This window comes from Furipterus horrens, unplaced genomic scaffold (genome assembly GCF_987537825.1).
Source record: "Furipterus horrens unplaced genomic scaffold, mFurHor1.1.pri manual_scaffold_17, whole genome shotgun sequence".
In the NCBI taxonomy this organism is placed as follows: Eukaryota; Metazoa; Chordata; class Mammalia; order Chiroptera; family Furipteridae; genus Furipterus; species Furipterus horrens.
In genome coordinates, this window is record NW_028327187.1 from 36,663,489 (window position 1) to 36,678,177 (window position 14,689).

The 14,689-nt window shown below is 39.8% G+C and overlaps 1 pseudogene; it reads right to left on the bottom strand.

Annotated features, from left to right (window-relative positions):
- Positions 1 to 6,008: 6,008 nt before the first annotated feature.
- Positions 6,009 to 8,146, bottom strand: LOC149990821 (uroporphyrinogen decarboxylase-like; annotated as a pseudogene).
- Between the last annotated feature and the right edge of the window lie 6,543 nt (positions 8,147 to 14,689).

Sequence of the window (14,689 nt, forward strand, 5' to 3'; positions counted from 1 at the left end):
ACAAGTTCAGGAAGCACAAAGAGTTCCAATGAAGAGGAACTCCCAAAAACCCACTCCAAGGCACATCATAATTAAAATGGCAACATTCAAATCCAAAATTAGAAACCTAAAAGCAGCAAGAGAAAAACAGCAAATAACTTACAAGGGAGCTCCAATAAGGCTATCGACCGATTTCTCAACAGAAACATTACAAGCCAGAAGGGAATGGTCAAAAATATTTCAAGCAATGAAAAACAAAGGTCTACAACCAAGAATACTCTACCCAGCAAGGCTCTCATTCAAAATAGAAGGTGAAATAAGGAGTTTCTCAGACAAAGGAAGACTAAAAGAAGACAGCTCCAGCAAATCAGCATTGCAAGAGATGCTAAAGGGAGAGTTCTAAGAAAAGAGAAGAAAAAAAAAAAAGGAGAGGAACAGAGGTACAAAGGGAAATGAATAAATACACGTCAATAATAACCTTAAATGTAAATGGATTAAATGCTCCCATTAAAAGACATAGGGTCGTCGTCGGCAGCCGTCCGTCTCGAGAGACGATGGCGTAGCTTCTTGAGAGTCTATCTGCACCGCCGAGAATGGCTGTGCAGTCCGATTCGGGAGTGACAATCCCTGCCGCACTTGGTACAGGTGAAGGCAGATGGCTGTTGTTGCTGCTGCTGACGCTGCTTCCGCCTCGATCTTTTCTGGGCCGCCTCCTCGTTGCGCGCAGCTTCTGCGTGTGACGTACCTTGCCTGACTGTGAGCCTCCAGGCTAGGCGGTCGTCTGCTTGAACTTCCCATGTGTTGAGATTGATGGAGCATTGTGTCATGTCCTTTTTGCAGATGTCTTTGAACCGCAGTTTTGGGCGCCCTGTCATCCTCTTGCCTTCTGCTAGCTCGCCGTAGAGGAGGTCTTTGGGGATACGGCCTGCATCCATTCTTTTGACATGGCCGAGCCACCTGAGGCGTCTCTCGCTAAGAACTGCATGCAAACTGCTCACATTGGCTCGCTTCAGCACCTCGGTGTTGGGGACCTTATCCTGCCAGGTCACCTGCAGGAGAAAGACATAGGGTAACGGAATGGATAAGAAAGCAGGACCCGCATATTTGCTGTCTACAAGAAACACACCTCAAAACAAAAGATTTACACAAACTGAAAGTAAAGGGATATAAAAAGAATTCCAAGCAAACAAACCAGAAAAAGAAGCTGGAGTAGCAGTCCTCATCTCAGACAAAACAGATTTCAAAGCAGGGGCAATAAAAAGAGACAAAGAAGGACATTTCATAATACTTAAAGGAACAATCTATCAAGAAGATATAATACTGATAAACATAAATGCACCCAACATAGGAGCACCCAAATACATAAAGCAAATACTAGAAGACCACAGGAAGGATATTAATAACAACACACTCATAGTCGGGGACTTCAACACTCCATTATCAACAATAGACAGATCATCCAAGCAAAGAAGCACCAAGGATATACAGGCATTGACCAACACACTAAACCACATGGACTTAACTGATATATATAGAACTTTGCACCCCAAAAAAGGAAAATATACATTCTTTTCAAATGCACATGGGATATTTTCAAAGATAGACCACATGAGAGGACACAAAACAAGCCTCAACAAATTAAAGAAAATTGAAATCATATCAAGCTCCTTTAAAGACCACAATGCCTTGAAACTAAAAATCAACCTCAGAGAAAAACATCAAAGACACCCAAACTCATGGAGAATGAATACCATACTATTAAATAATGAATAGGTTAACAATGACATGAAAGAAGAAATCAAGAAATTTCTGGAAACTAATGATAGTGAACACACAATAGCCCCAAACCTATGGGACACAGCAAAAGCAATCCTAAGAGGGGAGTTTATAGCAATACAGGCATATCTGAAAAGGATAGAAGAATATCAAATAAAAATTCTAACCCTAAAGCTACAAGAACTAGAACAACAACAACAAACAAAGCCTAGGGCAAGAAGAAGCAAGGAAATCATCAAGATCAGAGCAGAATTAAATGACATAGAGACTAAACAAACAATCCAAAAGATCAACAAAACTAGAAGCTGGTTCTTCGAAAAAATAAACAGAATCGACAAGCCTCTACCCAGGCTCATCAAGAAAAAAAGAGAGAAGACACAAATAAACAAAATCAGAAATGAAAGATGAGAAATCATGAATGATACCACAGAAATACAAATGATAGTAAGAAATTACTACATACAACTGTATGGCGAGAAATATGACAACCTAGAAGAAATGGACAAATTTCTAGAATCATACGACCTTCCAAAACTGAAGCAAGAAGAATTGGAAAGTCTCAACAGACCAATAACAAAGAAGGAAATTGAAATAGTAATCAAAAATCTCCCTGCACACAAAAGGCCTGGACTGGATGGCTTCACAGGCGAATTCTACAAAACATTTAGGGAAGAACTAACTCCTATCCACCTCAAACTATTCCAAAAAATTTAAGAAGAGGGAAAAATCTCAAACTCTTTCTATGAAACCAGTATTACTCTAATCCCCAAACCAGGTCAAGACACAACAAAGAAAGAAAACTACAGGCCAATATCACTGATGAACATAGATGCTAAAATGCTGAACAAAATATTGGCAAACAGGATCCAGCAATACATCAAAAAGATCATACATCACGATCAAGTGGGATTCATCCCAGGGATGCAAGGATGGTTCAATATTCGCAAATCAATAACTATAATACATCACCTAAACAAAATGAAAGACAAAAATCACATGATCATATCAATAGATGCAGAAAAAGCATTTGATAAAGTACAACAGCCATTTATGAGGAAAACACTCACTAAAACGAGCATATAGGGAGCATACCTTAACATAATTAAGGGTATATATGAGAAGCCTGAGGCCAACATCATACTCAATGGACAAAAACTAAAAGCAGTCCCCCTGAATTCAAGAAGTACACAAGGTTGTCCACTCTCTCCACTCCTATTTAACATAGTGTTGGAAGTCCTAACCACAGCAATCAGACAAGAAAAATAAATAAATAAAAGGCATCCAAATTGGGAAAGTAGAAGTAAAACTATCATTATACGAAAATGACATGATAGTATACCTAGAAAATCCTATAAACTTCACTAAAAGACTACTCGATATAAGTGAATTTGGCAAAATTGCAGGGTACAAAATAAATATACAGAAATCTAAGGCATTTTTGTACACCAACAATAAAATAGCAGAGAAAGAATAAAAAAAGAAAATACCATTTACTCTAGCAACAAGAAAAATAAAGTACCTAGGAATAAACTTAACCAAAGAGATTAAAGACCTGTACTCTGAAAATTACATAACATTGAAGAAATAAATTAAGGAAGCTACAAATAAATGGAAGCAAATACCATGTTCTTGGATGGGAAGAATCAACATCATCAAAATGGCCATACTACCCAAAGCAATTTACAGATTTAATGCAATCCCTATTAAAATATCAATGATGTATTTCACAGACCTAGAACAAATACTCCAAAAATTTATATGAAACCAAAAAAGACCTCGAAGAACCAAAGCAATCTTGAGACAGAAGAACACAGCAGGAGGAATCACATCACCAGATACCAAACAATACTACAAAGCTACTGTGATCAAGACAGTTTGGTACTGGGATAAGAAGAGACATATAGATCAGCGGAATAGAATAGAGAGTCCGGAAACAAACCCAGGCCTCTATGGTCAACTAATGTTTGATAAAGGAGGAAGGAACATAAAATGGAGTGAGAAGAGCCTCTTTAACAAATGGTGCTGGGAGAACTGGATAGGGATGTGCAAAAAAATGAAACTAGACCACCAACGTACACCACACACGAAAATAAACTCAAGATGGATCAAAGACTTAAATGTAAGCCATGATACCATAAAAGTCGTAGAGGAAAATATAGGCAAGAAAATTTCAGATATCTCAGGTAACAATATCTTCACGGATACATCTCCTAAAGCAAGAGAAATAAAGGAAAAAACAAACAAATGTGACTACATAACACTAAAGAGTTTCTGCTCAGTAAAAGAAAACATCAGCAAAATTAAAATGAAACCAACCATATGGGAAAACATATTTTCCAATGACATCACAGACAGGGGACTGATTTCCAAAATATATAAAGAGCTTATGCCACTCAACATCAAGAAAACAAACAACCCAATTAAAAAATGGGCAAAAGCCCTGGCTGCTGTGGCTCAGTGGATTGAGCATCGACCTGCGAGCTAAGTGTCGCTGGTTCGATTCCCAGTCAGGGCACATGACTGGTTTGCACATCAGGTCCCCAGGTGGGGGCGGGAGTGAGAGGCAACCACACAGTGATGTTTCTCTCCCTCTCTTTCTCCTTTCCCCTCTCTCTAAAAATAAATAAATAAATAAACAAACAAATAAATTAAAAAAAAAACTTAAAAAAAATGGACCAAAGATCTGAACAAACACTTCTCTGAAGAGGACATACAGAAGGTCCATAGACACATGAAAAAATGCTCAACATCATTAGGCCTCAGGGAGATGCAAATGAAAACCACAATGAGATACCATTTTACACCAGTCAGAATGGCCATCATCAACAAATCAACAAACAACAAGTGCTGGCGAGGATGTGGAGAAACGGGAACCCAACTGCACTGTTGGTGGGAATGCACACTGGTGCAGCCGCTATGGAGAACAGTAAGGAATTACCTCAAAAAATTAAAAATGGAACTGCCTTTTGAACTAGCGATTCCACTACTAGGATTATACCTGAAGAATCTTGAAACACCAAATCAAAAGAACTTATGCACACCTATGTTCATTGCAGCACTGTTTACATAGCTAAGTGCTGGAAACAACCTAAGTGCCCATCTGTAGGTGAGTGGATCAAAAAACTCTGGTACCTTTACACAGTGGAATACTATGTAGCAGAAAGAAAGAAGGAACTCCTGCCATTTGCAACAACATGGATGGAACTAGAGAGAATTATGCTTAGTGAAATAAACCAGGCAAAGAAAGAAAAATACCATATGATATCACCTCATACAGGAAACTAAAGAACAACACAAACAAAAGAACTAAATAGAACAAGGAGCAGAATAACAGTCGATAGGGCGGAGAGGGGAGGGAGAGAAGGGGTATAAGTAAGGGAAGGGTTTAGTCAAAGAACGTGTATAAATGACTCATGGACACGGACAATGGGGAGGGATATGATTACTTGAGAAGGGATGGGCTGGGTGGGGGAGAGAAATGGGGAAAAAATGGGACAACTGTAATTGAAAAACCAAAAATAAAAAATTAAAAGAATAAAAAAAGACAGTGGAAAAAATAATAAATAAAATGAAAATAATAATAGCAGGAGGAAGGCAAAATGGAGTAGTAGTAAGGGGAACATAAAATATGATATTTGAAATAAAATAGTGAATATCTAGGAATAAATTTGAAAAAATGCGTCAACAACCATAACATCAATGACAAATGAGCAAAGATTTATAAAGCTGGAATGAGAATAAGAATATTATAAGAAAGGGAAAATGAATGTGAAGCAACTAATGGAAAGAAAAAAATGATTTTGAGAGATTGTAGAGAGGATAAATAGCAACAATGAAGAATAGAAACAAGGTGTAGAAAGGAAAAACAAAATTTAAAACAAAAATAAGAAAGGGAAGAAACAAAATGGAGTAAGGTAAAGGAAGAGTAAAATATGAAATTTTAACTAAAACTAAAATAAAAAAATGGTGAAATAATAGGAAGAAGCTTTAAGAAAAAATGTTAAAATATATGCAGGAGAAAAAATAACACAAATAATAAAAAAGGTAGAATTCATCTCAGCAGAGTTTAATATTTACCTACTATTTTCTTCTGGATCTGTCTCTTGTAATATCACATGGTGTCCCAGTCTAGCCTCAGGCAGCCTGTTCAAGGTTTCAAGTGATCCACAGTCTGTGGCTGTCTCTTTCAGGCTTGGCTGGTCTTCCTTGTTCTTCCCTGCCAGCTTTTTGTCAACACAAGGCCCAGGTTTGGTTTATCTAACATCCAACAGCTCCCCAGGTACCACCTCCACCTTCTTCTTGACGGGGCTTCTGGTGCTATCAGAAGGTGGAATTGCTGGATCTTCCCTGGGTGGTGCTGTTCAGATTTCAGGGAAGATTGTGAGCATGTTCCCCCATCCCTGTGCCACACGTCTTTGTGTCAGATTATTTCCAATAATGTATAGTTTCTGATGAATTAGCTGTCCATTTCATTAAGGGGCCAATCTGTGTAAAACAGTCAGCTGTTTCATGCCTGGCACTGACAGCAGCTCTGTATTAGAGCCAAGGTTGGGTGAGGCCCTGAATACCCCTTGCTGTGCCAATTTCTAATCTCTCTGCTCTGCTGGTTTCAGTGGAATGAGGCCCAAGAAACCAGCATAGCTTGTCACATCTGATAAAATTTCAGAAAGGGTCCTTTGGGAGATTCTCTTTCTTTCCCTTGTGGATATGTGCCCAGCAAGGGGTTCTTGAGCCTGGTCTTACTGTTCTTCAGAGTTTGCTATCCTGCAGGAGGTGATTGGGCACACCTTCTCTTTCCCTGAGGTTTGTATTCCACAGTGTGACAGGACCTGCCTGACTCATGTGCTCTGCTGTTGCCTGTTTAGCTCCCAGTTCACTGGTCTCCCAGGTGAGACAGACCCTAACTCTTTGTTCTGTGCAGCTTCCACCCCACCCACCGATCCCTGCTCATCAGCCATGCTGGTTGGGGCCCTGCAATCCCTTCACCGTGCAGCTTTCTAACCTTCCTACACAATTTGATTCAGTGGGAATGAACTGCACTTTTAATCTGGTTTCTCTGCTATTGGAACAGCTGCGCATGTGCATGGGGTCCCTGGTCCCTGTCCAGTCACTCTTCAGCTCCCATTTTAATAATTCTTCTTCATTTTTTTAGACTCCAACTCTGGGACTTTTATTCTCCTGGAAACAATGTTCTATGTTAGTGGTACATGAGGGAAAAAATATGTATGTTTACTTCTGTTGAAGTACACGAGTATTTGTGCACGGCATCTACAAAGGTCACCATATGTTCTGGGTCCATGTCAGCATAAAGTCCATGGCCCAGGTTGGCAATGTAGTGCTGTGGCCCAAAGTCATTCATTATCTGCTACACCAGTCACCCGATTTCCTCCTGGGGGACCAACAGGGCATTGGCTACAGGGAGGTCCAGCAAACTTCTGTTCTCCCTCAGATGCATACAGTGCACAGGCGTTCAGGATGCCCTGCAATGTCATGTTCTTCCCCACACGCTCCTGGGCTTTCTCTGGGGTCACTGTTCAATCAAGCCCAACCACCTTGTAGCCAGCCTGAGCCAGCTCCTCCAGAGCAAAATGCCCATCCTTAGCAGAGACATTCATGTGCACTGGTGCCAGGCCTGCCTTCTGCAGCCTGGCCTTTACTCGCTTGGCTGCTTCACAGATGTAGGGCAGTGCAAACTTATTGGAAAGCTGTGGGCCAAGATGCCCTGTGTGGGACTCAAGAGCTGCAATGCCTGGGAACCAGCAGCCACTTGTCCCACCAGATATGGTACCAGAGCACCAGTAAGGATGTGAAACAGCCAGTGACTGGCCTTTGGTCTCTGGTAAAGCCAGTGTTTGGCTTGAACCGTGGTACTTGAGCTGCCACCTTCTATTATGCATGTCATCAGAGTCCACAGGGCACCCGCCAAGTCAGTCAGTAGCACATGTCCAGCCACCTGTTGTCAAGTGATGGTGATGGCCTACAATATATAGGCCAGCTCAGAGGCCACTGTTGCTGGATCCCGGCAGTGCTCTAAATTCCACCCCTCTCTCAATGGCTCTGGGAAGCTGGGATCTTTTCAAGGCACCATGGTCACCTCCATGTCCGGTGCCTGGTGTACAACAAGGATGTTGGAGAAGATGATGTCAGCATCCAGAGGGAAACGATGCAGTGGCTGCAGAGTCAGTTCACAACAGGCCTCTGGGGATTGACAAGTACTGAAAAAGTCTTTGGCAGCCAGAACTTCCCTAAACTCTGGTAAGTAGTGGCCTGCCTGTCGCATGCACCAAAACGGAGTATATATAGTCTGTGTCTTCTCCCTAGCTGCTGCTCTCAGGAATGTGTCATTCTTAAGCTCTGGAAAGCCCTGGGGTCCGATCCCATTTGCCTCCATGGTGAGATGTCTGTAACTCCACGTCAGTTCCACTTTATCCTCTAAAAATTCTATATGAAGCACCCACACTGCAGTGCCGAATCACTGACTGGTTCTCTATGCACTCCACCTCCTCAAAAAGTAAAAAGTCTCTCTTGGTCAGGGCTGTCCACAGGCTTCTTGTGCCTCTGAGAGTTTTAGGAGATAGAGTTTCTCTCTGGAACTCTCCCAGTTGGCACTGCAGCTATGGTTCTGCGGCTCGCTGTGTGTGTGTGCAGGCTGAGTGTCCCATACTCCGTACATCCTCCCAGGTCTCTTTCAATTAGATTAGGGCTGGGGGTTCCCTGTGTGGGACCAGAGATCCCCATTCCTGGAGGGAAAGGAACTACTAAGGTGCATTTTCCATCCGGTCTCTCTGCTGCAGCAGGCTCCTTGTGCAGGTTATTTCCCATTCAACTTATAAAATCTCTTACCGGATGGTACAGTGCATCATCTGTACTCCCTGTTTTCAAAAATTTGTATCAGTTGAGATTCTGTTGATTGTTTAGGTCACTTGTAGGAAGATCAGCTGAAAATCTGTGCTGGGGGCTTGAGAAAGTGGGCTTACTTTCCTTCCATCTACTCAGCCACTATCTGCCTAGTTAGACAATTTAAGTATTTAGTGGAATTGAAGTAAGACAGACTGATGTGCTCTGTCCACAAAAATTACAGTTGACATTTAATATTATTTATATTAGTTTTGGGTGGACAACATAGAGGTTAGATATTTTTACAATTTATAAAGTGATCCTCCTGATAAGTGCAATACCCATCTGGCACCATACATAGTTATAACAATATTATTGACTATATTCCCTATGCTATATTTTACATCCCTATGACTATATTGTAACTACCAATTTGTACTTCTTAATCTCTTCACCATTTCACCAAGTTCCCCACTTACCTCTCATCTGAAAACTATCAGTTTGTTCCCTGTATCTATGAGTCTGTTTCTGCTTCACATACTCATTTATTTTTCTCATTAGATTCCACATATAAGTGAGATCATATGGCATTTGTCTTCCTATATCTGACTTATTTCACTCACCACAATGCCCTTTAGGTCCATCCATTTGTTGCAGATGGCAAGATTTCGTTCTCTTATGGCTGAGTAATATTCCATTGTGTGTGTATATATATATATCCCCTGGCTGGTTTGGCTCAGTGGATTGAGCGTCGGCCTGCGAGCTAAGTGTCGCTGGTTCGATCTTCCAGTCAGGGCACATCAGAGAAGGAAAACTCTGACTCCAAAAAACCTCCGCTGCCTTGCGGCATACCTCTTCAGGGGAAAGGCTAAGGGAGTAAACCCCGACAGAAAATCCGGAGCCGGAGTCCCTAAGGCGGTTTGACGTTGTAGTCAACACCGGCAACTCCTGCGGCGCACCTGAAGCCAAGCTGTATTGACTCCGTCTTTCCCTTGGACCCTTCAGCTGCGAAGAGAGGGGGGGTCTGCTGCATGGGCAACAGCAGACCCTCCATATCACCCTGCCCAGGCTCTGTAGCTTCAGCTTCACTGGAGAGGACACTCCAGCGTCATCGCAAGATGTCGATTCAACACGGGAGGAGACAGATACCGTGTCACTCCCAAGTCGGACTGCACAGCCATTCTCGGCGGTGCAGATAGACTCTTAAGAGGCTACACCATCGTCTCTCGAGACGGACGGCTGCCGACGGATATATATATATAAAATATTTTTGGTGTTGACTTACCTTTCTCAAAACCAGATGGCTTATTTTATCTGTTTGGTTATATACTTACATACATAAAGAGGAAATACCCTTATCTCTGAACTTTTTCATGTTTCCTTTTTTATTCATTCAAGATTATCTACAGTTTTCCTTGAAGGTAAAAGTTGCCCTTACCAAGTAGAAGACACGAGTAAACAACAGACATTTGTTCAATGATTAAATGGGTGAATCGATGAATCTATAACTACTTTATTATTTCTTTCCCTTTGCATGTTTCTAAAGAAATTTTTATTGGTTTTGACTTCCTTTTCTTTGGGTCTGTACTTCTCACATTCTTCTGTCTTAGTTGCATAAAGAGATTGCTGATTATGTTCACCTGACATATCAGCATGTTAGAAGCATGAAAAAATTCTGCTCTGAAAGCATGCTTCTTGCTTATCAGTATTCTTCTGATAGATGTTTACTGATTACATTGTATCAAATTGTTCTTAACATCTATCACTCAGAGAACAAAGGTATTTTGATACACTGAGACTCAATAATCAGTGTTAAAGAAATTGAAGCTACAAATTCATGCTGTATCAGTACCTTAAAGACATTTTAAAACAATTTTAAAAAAATATGTGATTTTTACACAGTTATTTCTCAATGTTTCATATCTTAGTCTGCTTGAGCTACCATAATAAAATATCATGTATGGGACAGTTTAAACAATATAAATTTATTTTCTCACAGTTCTGGAGGCTGGAACTTCAAGATATAAGCACCAGCATGATTGTTTTTCTAGTGAGGGCTCTCTTTCTGCCTTGTAGACTAATGTTTTCTCATTGTGTCCTCACATGGAATGGAGAGAGGTAGCTCTGGTCTCTCTCTTTTAGTAAGATCCCTAATCCCATCATGAGGGTCCTACTCTCAAGACGTCATCTAAATCTAATTACACCCCAAAGTATTGTCTAATGGGGAGAATTCTGGTTTTCAACATATGAATTTGGGGAGGAACACAATTCAGTTCATAGCAGTTGGTAAAAACTAAAGCTTCCCCTGATACTTTGAAATTATAGCAGAACTGCAACAAAATGTACTGCAGGTATGATGCTGTTTTAGAAGACAGTTATTTCAAACTCACTGTTGCTTACAGTATAGAGTTATAGTTTCTCATCTTCAACACACATGTTCCCAATCTGGTCTCCTATTTGTCTCCTTCATAAACTGCCAACCAAGGTAGAAGTTTTTGACTGACCCCGAAAGATACTTTATATTCTTTGTTATAGCCATAGTTCCATGCATTTATCACTCAGCTCTGTTGCTAAAAATGGTCTTCTTAATCTTTTCCCAAATAATAACCATTGTCAAAAATTTTGATAGTAAATAATTGCATTTAGCAAATGTTATGCACAGAGATGATTTTAGTTAAACACTTAACATGGATTATCTCCTTTAATCCTTGCAACAACTCAATGAGGTGATATTATCATGATTTATATTTCACAGACAAGAAAACTGAGACTAAAAAGATTAAATAACTTGTTCACATTTCCACAACTACACACTACATAATGGCAGAGCATGGATTCAAATCCACTTTTATCTTATTATGAAAGCTATAATTTAACCTTTGTGCTTTATGCTTCCAGGAGTCAGTATCCTCAAAACATTTTGTTTTTATAATATAATTTATTAAAGATAGTGAGTGGTTCCAGACAACAGATTCCACTGATGACAATTCAGTGACCATATTATTTTTTAACCCTGCGGAGGTCACAGTAAAAAAATTTACACCATAGGTTGTATGCTGAAAGAGAACAGAAATTAAAAGCACTACAAATTTTTATTTATTATATTGATATTTTCAGTTACAATCTAGACATTATTAAACAAAAAATATAAAAACTTAGTGATTAAAAACTAACAGAAGTTGACACAAAACATTCTGTGGCTGTTTTCTAATTTGTCTTCTTATTGGATTTGCCCCCGTTTTGAGTCTTTATCCTTTCGAAAAATACTCTTTAATCACATCTAAGTCACCTTCACAATCTTCATTAGAAATATCTTTCTCAGTATTCTAATCTTCTGAACAAGTTTCCACATAATCTTTATCTTCTAAATCACTTTCATTTTCACATTCAACTCTACCATTCTCATCATTTACTCAAATAACATTCATTGAAGTTCTTCAGCATCTTTTGAATTATTGAACTGATATCTTTTTCAGCCATATTCAATGGAAAATAAAAAATATACTGATATCAAGCTTTGAGAAAACAAAAGCAACTACACCAACACTGACTATGGAATTTGCAATATCTCTCAGATTCATTTTACTATTATTACACACTCTTAAAAAATGTGTTATAACCAAAATGAGAGCTTAAATGTTATGGCTTAACATTAGTCAAGTACAAATGCACAACTAGTCATGAACTGGAACCTATGCACCCAATATATGTAACAATATTTAAGAAAATTGTTTGTTTGTATCTCTCAGATCAGCCATGGCCTCTGAAGAGTTAATAATTGAAAAACATTAGCTATTAATTCCATGGAAAAAGCATATCTAAAAGTAAACATCTCAGGGGTTTCAAGATGGCAGTGCAGTAGGAAGATATATCACACACCTTCTTAGAGAACCAAAGTGGAAATAAAACTAAAAAGGCAAACAGTCACCTGAACAAACTGAAGAGTATATAAAAAAGAGACTCTTAACTAAGGATTGGCAAAACCACCTTGAAACTGGTAGGAAGGGCAAGGTCATTAGAGGGGCCAGCCTATTCACCTGGGCAGCAAGCTGAGGTGGGTGCATGGCTTTGGGAACTTCCACCTGAAAAGATAGAAGCTGGGACCACAAACTGGTTTCCCAAGCACAGAGAACTAGTGCAGGGATCAGCTGACCACTGAGCAATGAGCAGCAACACAAAACCACTATATCTTTTTAATTACTAAAAGGGGAAAAGCACAGGTTTTGTGTTCACAACCACTCGCCTTGGTCTTGAGCGAGGAGAAGGTGGTACAGACTGGAGTCATGTGAGGAGAAGATGGAATAAAAAGCACTGGGGAGAGACATTAGGGAGAGCCGATGGGGTTATCTGTGCTGGGATGTACCTGGATTCTACAGAAATCATTTTTCTTGGGAAAAGCAAGCCACTCAGTCAACCCTCCAGAATCCTGCTCATCCCAGCCTCTGGAATTGTGTCCGCCCCACCTTACATATTTTTTCTCTTATTTTTGTTTTATCTATTGTTTTTGTTTTGCTTTGTCTGTTTTTTCTTTTCTTCTTTATTTTCTCCTGTCCTGCACCTTAATCCTTGTTGAGAAGACAGCAACATATGTAGACTCAAGGGGTATCAGAGATGGGCTATAGGGCACAGCCATTCCATACACTTTCCCAGGAAACAGACTGGTGCTTCACTCTCACAGGAGGGCCATAGAAATCCCCTCCCAGTTTTCCACAGACCCAAAGTCTGGGCTCTGCAGACCCTACCTATTAGTCTACTAAGGGCCCTGCCCTGCTGAGTACAGGGAAATAATTCCAGAGAGACTCAGACTAGTGACCCAAGGGCAGAGGAATACACTCACCTTCCCTGAAGTCTGAAATGCACCTGCTATGGAAGATCCAGAAGTCTCATCTTCCTGATTCTGCCAGAATACCTCTCAGAAACAGCTGGGTCTGTGACTAGTCTAAGACTGATAGCAGACTGGCAGGCAGAGGTGGATACCGCAATAACTTTGTACATTTTCTGACACAACCCTGGACCCAGTGCTGATAAAACACAGTTTTGAAAAGCATATGGGCCCATACTGAGTGCAGCCAAACGCAGAAAATTCAACCACAAACTGTGGCTTGCTTGTAGCTTCAAACAGGCTGCCAAGGGCTAGATGTGGGCAGCATCTGATATTGGCTTACAACAACCTCAGACAATATCAGAGCCTACCCAAGGGGAGAACCAAGCAGGCAAGCACTAAACTATGCTGAGATGAATTCCACTTTGTGCTTTTTCATTATTTTCTTTATTTTTTCCTTTTTCATACCATTTATTAGTTTTTTTCTATTTTTTATTTTCCTTCTATTTTTATTGCTCTGTTTCCCATTTTATATCTTTTGTTTTACCTTTGATTATCCCATTGTTTCTGTTCTTTTTGTTTCTTATTTGGGTTAATATTTCTCTTTCTTATTCCTTTTTCTCTATTTTCCTCTTTCAGTTCATCATCCATGTTAGTTTTCTCCTCCTATAATCAATTTTTTAATTTTTGGTCATCTTATTCTTTTTTTCGCCTTTTATCTACTATTCCATTTCTCTTTCCACCTTTATTATTCTTTGATTTTTTGTCATTGATATCGCTGTCGTTTGGGAAGGGGTTGCTTGTTTAGATTTGTTTATTGTGATGTTTTTCTTTGTTTTGTCAACACCTATAAAACAGTGTACAAGATATGGTAGCAGTTGAGTTTCTTATTCAGCCAGCCAGAGAGGAAATCCTAATGATGAATGAGCCAACAACATTAAGGACCCAATTACAACTGGAGAGTTCACATAACTCATGCAAGTGAGATTTTTAGAGCATCCACATCAGGAGATCAAAGACACTATACCAGTGGGTCCCACAGGATTCCTAACACATAAGTCCAACCCATGAAGACAGAGAGTAAAAGAAGGTCTATATCATACATAGAGACAAAAACAAGGGTAATTAAAATGGGGAGACAAAGAAGCAACCTCAAAATAAATGAAAAAGATGGATCTCCAGAAAAAGTGAAGTCAAATTGAGGCAAACAATTTATCGGGTATAGGATTCAAAGAAATGGTTACAAGGATGCTCAAGGAACTTAATGAGAACTAC